The sequence below is a fragment of the Colobus angolensis genome, unplaced genomic scaffold (assembly GCF_000951035.1).
Source record: "Colobus angolensis palliatus isolate OR3802 unplaced genomic scaffold, Cang.pa_1.0 Scaffold22, whole genome shotgun sequence".
Lineage (NCBI taxonomy): Eukaryota > Metazoa > Chordata > Mammalia > Primates > Cercopithecidae > Colobus > Colobus angolensis.
This window is the reverse complement of record NW_012115377.1, coordinates 4,605,011-4,612,052: the sequence shown is the minus strand read 5'-3', so window position 1 is coordinate 4,612,052 and position 7,042 is coordinate 4,605,011. Positions and strand designations below refer to the sequence as shown.

Here is a 7,042-nt window from a genome sequence, read left to right as displayed (position 1 = left end):
TTCTCCTACCTCAGCCTCCCAAGTAGCTGGGACTACAGGCGCCCGTCACCACGCCTGGCTAATTTTTTGTATTTTTAGTAGAGATGGGGTTTCACCATGTTAGCCAGGATGGTCTCGATCTCCTGATCTCATGATCCGCCCGTCTCAGCCTCCCAAAGTACTGGGATTACAGGCGTGAGCTACCGTGCCTGGCCTATTTTTGTATTTTTAATAGAGACAGGGTTTCGCCATGTTGGTCAGGCTGGTCTCAAACTCCCAACCTCAGGTGGTCCACCTGCCTCGGCCTCTCAAAGTGCTGAGATTGCAGGTGTGAGCCACCACGCCGTCTGGCATTGTGGACCCCAGTTCTAAGCTTTCTGTGCTTGACTTCAGAACGAGAAAATATAATAAGGACAGAGTCCTTGGATTTCCCTAAAATTCTCCACGTGGCCTGTCCTCACTGATGTAGCTTCATCATTGTCACATCAAGGATATACCAAGGTCTTTTGTGTCTTCCCTGGCCTGTAGCCTGGTGGTGTGCCAAGATTAGCCCAGAACATACTGTCTCCAGGAGGAAGAGACTCACTTCTGCATTATTCTCAGGGCTTTGCTGTTCTCTGAAGGACAGTATAATCAAACCATTTCCTGCCGTTTGGGTGAGAAATAGCAGGGTTTTCTCTCTTCGGCAGTGAGTCAGATTTCCTGCGCACATCACAGACTTTCTGTTCGCGCTATTAGCTTCTTCCATGAGCTATTTTGGGGCCGTAACTGAGTTGCAAAAATCTGTTTCCTGGTTTTTGTATTGAGGTTTTATGTTTTGTTTTAAAAACACACACACACACACACGCACACACACACCACAAAACAACACAAAAACAAATCAGAAACAGACACATGTCAAGAGGCCTTGAGCTGACCTGCTTACGTAAAGTATCTTCCTCTTCAGACTTGAGAATTAGCCAAGCGAGAGTGTTGTGGTGGGAAATTTTATTTCCCTGGGTGGAGAGGGCGGGAAGGAAAACAAACTGTAATTTCAGTTCTTGTGACTCTTTCTTTGAGTGTTTGTGAAACCTGTAAGTACAATATGTTTTGTTTTGCTTGTTGTTGATAAAAACCTACCAACAAAACCTTTTGGCTTTATTGACCAAAAGGGTCTATAAATCACCTTTGCATACCAGACAGACTTTTTTTTTTTTTTTTTGGCCAGTGTATTCCCAAGATTGAGGAAATGACCGTATTCCTTTTGATTCTTTTCTTTCTTTTTAAAATCGCATTTGAAATTAAAAAAAAAAAAATGGGTTAATATCTCCTGGCAAGACGTTTGTTTAAAAGACATTGGCCTTAAATAAAAGGCATTTTTGCCTCACCTTAACTATGGCCTGAGAAATATAGCAGCAACCTCCTTTGATTTTCTCACTGATGATGTAGGAGATGCTAAAACAAAAACTCTGAGAAACTGACAGCACATCTTTGGCATCGGAGACCATTCCTGAATGGAAGAAAACAAAGGAGAGGATGGTGCATTGTCGCAGTATTTTATTGCGTAGGTTTAAAAAAATTAATATTTTTTTGTGAGGCTTTTAATTACTTAATTAATTAATTAATTTATTTATTTTGAGACAGAGCCTCACTCTGTCACCCAGGCTGGAGTGCAGTGGCGCGATCTCGGCTCACTGCAACCTCTGCCTCCTGGGTTCAAGCAATTCTCCTGCCTCAGCCTCCCAAGTAGCTGGGATTACAGGTGTGAGCCAACAAGCCCGGCCAATGTTTTTTGTTAGTGCTTTTGTATTTTTGAGATGGAGTTTCATTCTTGTTGCCCAGACTGGAGTGCAGTGGTGCGATCTTGGCTCACTGCAACCTCAGCCTCCCGGGTTCAAGTGATTCTCCTCCCTCAGCCTCTGAGTAGCTGGGATTACAGACATCTGTCACCATGCCCAGTTAAATTTTTTCTTGTATTTTTAGTAGAGACGGGGTTTCACCATGTTGGCCAGGCTGGTCTCGAACTCCTCACCTCAAGTGATCCACCCGCTTCGGCCTCCCAAAGTTCTGGGATTACAGGTGTGAGCAACCATACCTGGCCTGAAGCTTTTCTTTTTATCTTATGAAAGACTTCATAGTACTGTGGCATTTTCAAATGTGGTTTGTTATCTAATAGGGCCAGATGTTTACTTCCATTCTGGCGGCTTATCTGGGAAAGAGTTCTTGACGTTTTCAGAGCAGAGTTCTGGGCACTCACGTGGATTTGTTAAAAGGTCTCGGCCAGGCGCAGCGGCTCATGCCTGTAATCCCAGCACTTTGGGAGGCCGAGGTGGGTGGATCACCTGAGGGCAGGAGTTTGAGATCAGCCCGGCCACCATGGTGAAACCCCATCTTTACTTAAAATACAAAAAAAATTAAAAAATAAAAAATTAGCTGGGCGTGGTGGTGCGTACCTGTTATTCCAGCTCCTCGGGAGGCTGAGGCATGAGAATTGCTTGAGCCCAGGAGGCGGAGGTTGCAGTGAGTTGAGATCATGCCATTGTACTTCAGCCTGGGTGACAAGAGTGAAACTGCATCTCCAAAAAAAAAAAAAAAAAAGGTCTCACCGTCTACTGTCATTCCAAAGTACCTGCTGGGATGTAATAGCACAGTGCTGCTTCCTGAGATGAGAAGGACCAGATATTTGTGATGGATAAATTTTCAATGAGTATTGGACATCCATTGGGAAGGGGAGAATGACCTAAAATCCTTGACTCTGCTTGGCCTCTCTCACTTCTTCCTGTTAAGCTGAGGTCTCAAATTCGTCTACAACTCCATCTACTTCACCATCATGTCTGACCCAGTCCCCTTGAACAATCTCTTTGCTCCTGCTTCCATTCTAGTGACACTGGTTAAAAGTGGCCACCTGGGCCGGGGGTGGTGGCTCACGCCTATAACCCCAGCACTTTGGGAAGCCGAGGTGGGTGGATCACCTGAGGTCAGGAGTTCGAGACCAGCCTGACCAACATGGTGAAACCCCATCTCTACTGAAAATACAAAAATGAGCCAGGCAGTTGGCCAGGTGCGGTGGCTCAAGCCTGTAATCCCAGCACTTTGGGAGGCCAAGATGGGCGGATCACAAGGTCAGGAGATTGAGACCATCCTGGCTAACACGGTGAAACCCCGTCTCTACTAAAAAATACAAAAAACTAGCCGGGTGAGGTGGCGGGCGCCTGTAGTCCCAGTTGCTCCGGAGGCTGAGGCAGGAGAATGGCGTGAACCCAGGAGGCGGAGCTTGCAGTGAGCTGAGATCCTGTCTTAGCCTCATGAGTAGCTGCGATTACAGGCGCCCGCCACCATGCCTGGCTAATGTTTTTTTTTTTTTTTTTTTTTGAGACAGAGTCTCGCTGTGTCGCCCAGGCTGGAGTGCAGTGGCACCCACATGGCTCACTGTGGTCTCAACCCCCTGGGCTCAGGAGATCCTCCTGCCACAGCCTCCTGAGTAGCTGGGACTATAGGCACATACCACCACACCTGGCTAAAAAAAAATTTTGTAGCGATAGGAGTCTTGCTGTATTCCCCAGGCTCGTCTTGAACTCCTGGGCTTACGCGAGCCTCCCACCTTGGCTTCCCAAAGTGCTGAGATTACAGGGCCTGAGCCACTGCACCTAACCAGCTTATAAGCTTTGGGAGTGTATCAGCTAGCTCTTGCTGTGTAACAAAACCACCTCAGTGCTTAGTGGCTTAAAACACTCCTTTAGGAGCTCTGATGATTTTATGTGTTGACCAAAGGTTTGTCTGGCCTGGGCCTATTTAGCTATGGCTGATGGTTTAGGAGAGAGCCTTTTGTGTCTTCGATGGTCAGCGGGGGTCTCTCTCCATAAGTCTGTCACTCCAGCAGCCAGGAAGGACAGACCTCAGCGTTCAAGTCTTTTCAAGCCTCAGCTTGTATCACGTTTGCAAATATCCCATTGGCCAAAGCAAGCCATATGGCCAAGCCCAGATTCAACAGGTGGGAACACAGACTCCACTTCTTGGTGGGAGAGGCTGCAAAGAACTCGTGGTCATTTATAATTTCCCACTGGGAAAGCATATTATTGGCTTTGTTCACTCATGTATACTGGCAGCTGAGAACAGGGGTTGGCCAAGGGCCAGAGAGTAAATATTTTCAGCTCTCAGGGCCATATGGTCTCTGTTGGAGCAACTTAACTCTGCCTTTGCAGTGTGAAAGCGGGGTTAGACGATATACTAACTAATAAATGTGGCCATATTCCAATAGGATATTATTTGCAAAAACAGGTGGCCAACTGGATTTGGCTCCCAAGCCACTGTTTGCCAACTCCAGGCTTAGAGCATTGCCTGCCACATAATAAGAATAGAGGCAATAAAAGAAGTCAAACATTTGGTCACTGTTTTGTTTCCGCCTCAGCTGTTCTGCCACTACCTGGGTGTACTGCAGCACCGTTCTGACACCATCCTCCTCCAAAGTTAGCATCAGACTCCACAAGTTTAAGGCTCAGCCTTTCATGAGATTTCCCTTACTTCAGACACTGGCAGCATCTTGGGGATTCCCCCAGCCACCCACACTTCTGATTAACTGGCTCTAAATTGGGGGAGTCCCACAGACTCTTTGGGTTTGATAATTTACTAGAAGGAACTCACAGAACTAAAATAAACCTGGCCAGGTGTGGTGGCTCATGCCTGTAATCCCAGCACTTTGGGAGGCTAAGGTGGGAGGCTCAGTTGAGCTCAGAGGTTTGAGACCAGCCTGGACAACATAGCAAGACCCCATCTCTATAAAAATTTAAAAACATTAGCCAGGTGTGGGGGTGCATGCCTGTAGTCCCAGCTACTTGGGGGGCTTAAGCAGGAGGATTGCTTGAGCCCAGGAGTTCGAGGCTGCAGTGAGCTGAGATTGTGCCAGTGCACTCCAGCCTGGGAGGCAGAGCAAGATCTTGTCTCAAATTTAAAAACCCTGCTATACAGTTATAGTTTTATTATAAAGCATACACATAGGGCAAGATCTGGGAGAGTTCTAGACACAGAATTTCCATATTCCCTCCCTGTGGCAACAGCATATATCACCCTCTTGACATACTGACGTGTCCACCAGCTGGGAAGCACTACTGAGCTTCGGTGTCCAGAGTTTTTGTTTGTTTGTTTTGAGATGGAGTCTCACTCTGTCACCCAGGCTGGAGTGCAGTGGCACAATCTCAGCTCACTGCAATCTCCACATCCCAGGTTCAAGCAATTCTCCTGCCTCAGCCTCCCAAGTAGCTGGGACTATAGGCGTGCACCACCATGCACGGCTAATTTTTGTATTTTTAGTAGAGACGGGGTTTCACCATGTTGGCCAGGCTGGTCTCGAACTCCTGACCTTGCGATTCACCTGCCTCAGCCTCCCAAAGAGCTAGGATTACAGGCGTGAGGCACTGCACCCGGCCCCAGTGTCCAGAGTTTTAATTGGAGTCTCCTTCCTTCTGTGTGATCGATGGAAATCATTGGCCATGTGATTAAACACTGCCATTTCCAGCCCCCTCCTCTCCCTGGAGGTCAGGTGACTAAAAGCCCCAACCCTCCGATCACAAGGTTGGTCTTTCTGGTGACCGCCCCCACCCTAATGTTATCTAGGCCCCCGACGCAAGTCACCCCCAACATTCCTAACCCTCCTAACAAAAGCATTCCTATGACTCAGAAAATTCCAAGGGTTTTTGAAGCTCTATGCCAAGAACCGGGATGAAGACCAGATACATTCTTTATGATACTACAGTCACAAAAATCATTCTGAAGAGGTGAATACACAGGGGTGTGAGAACAACGGCAGCAGCAACAACGATGCCACCGATAACAAGTGACTCTTGTAGCAATGGATAAAATTATGTTCTGTGTGCGAAGTGCTTTTGTGGTATGCATCATTGAGTTCCTCATCACAAGCTATGGCATTAGTGTTGTTATTTTCAGATGAACACACGGAGACTGTAACAGTTGGGAATCTTGTGGTTTCATGCACCAGAACCCCAACTCAAATTGGCTTAACCGGCCTGGCACAATGGCTCACACCTGTAATCCCAGCCCTTTGGGAGGCCGAGGCGGGTGGATCACCTGAGGTCAGGAGTTTGAGACCAGCCTGACCAGCATGGAGAAACCCCATCTCTACTAAAAAAAATTAAAAAATAAAAATACAAAATTAGATGGGCATGGTGGTGCAGGCCTGTAATCCCAGTTACTCAGGAGGCTGAGGCAGGAGAATCATTTGAACCTGGGAGGCAGAGGTTGCAGTGAGCCGAGGTTGTACCATTGCACTCCAGCCTGAGCAATAAGAGCGAGACCCCATCAGAAAAAAACAAACAAACAAAAAAAAACAAAAAAAAAAACTTGACTTAACCAAGATTAAAGGAGTTTGTTAGTGCCTATAACCAAAAAGTTCAGGGAGTTGCTTCAGGCATAGCTGTATCAAGAAGCTTAAGTGATGTACCTGATCAGTCTCTTCCATCTTTATTTTGCTCTTTGTTGGTTTTCTTTTCAGGCAGCTTCTCCCTCACCCTTCACCCCATGCTAGCAAGATGGCAAAACCCTTAGATACTCCAGAAGGAAGACAATTCCCCCTTCCTGCATGTTCTAGCAAAACCCTCACTGCGCTGACTTAAGTCCTGTACCCATCTCTGAGCCGCCACAGGAATAGAAGGTGGTGCTCAGCTTGTCTTGGATCTTGTGTCCATCCTGGATCTAGAAAGGCTTTGGAAGCCAAGAGCTGATCTCAGAGACCGTGTGTTGGGGGAGGACTGGCTTCCAAAGGACTCCTGGGGACTGTGAGTTTGATGGCATCAGGCTGCAGGTTGGCAAAATCAAAGGTTGCCCAAGTCGTTTGCTGTTAAACATGGAGTCATGTTACAGCCATACTTGCATCAAATCCCACACAGAACAGCAAATGTCCTGTCTCCTTGGAGTAGCAAGTTGAGTTCTGCCACATTGGGGTAACAGTGTCAGTTCTGCCACATCAGGCCCATCAGCTCAAGGTAATGAATGGCACATTCTCATTACCACATGCATTCGTCCATTTCTGCACTGCTATAAATAAAAACCTGGAGCGGGGCATTGTGGCTCA

The 7,042-nt window shown here is 47.1% G+C and overlaps 1 protein-coding gene across 3 annotated transcripts in view; it reads left to right on the top strand.

The window, feature by feature from the left end:
- Positions 1 to 7,042, top strand: part of INSR (insulin receptor) — a 169,629-nt gene that overhangs the window by 100,184 nt on the left and 62,403 nt on the right. The gene's annotated exons all lie outside the window — the stretch shown is intronic.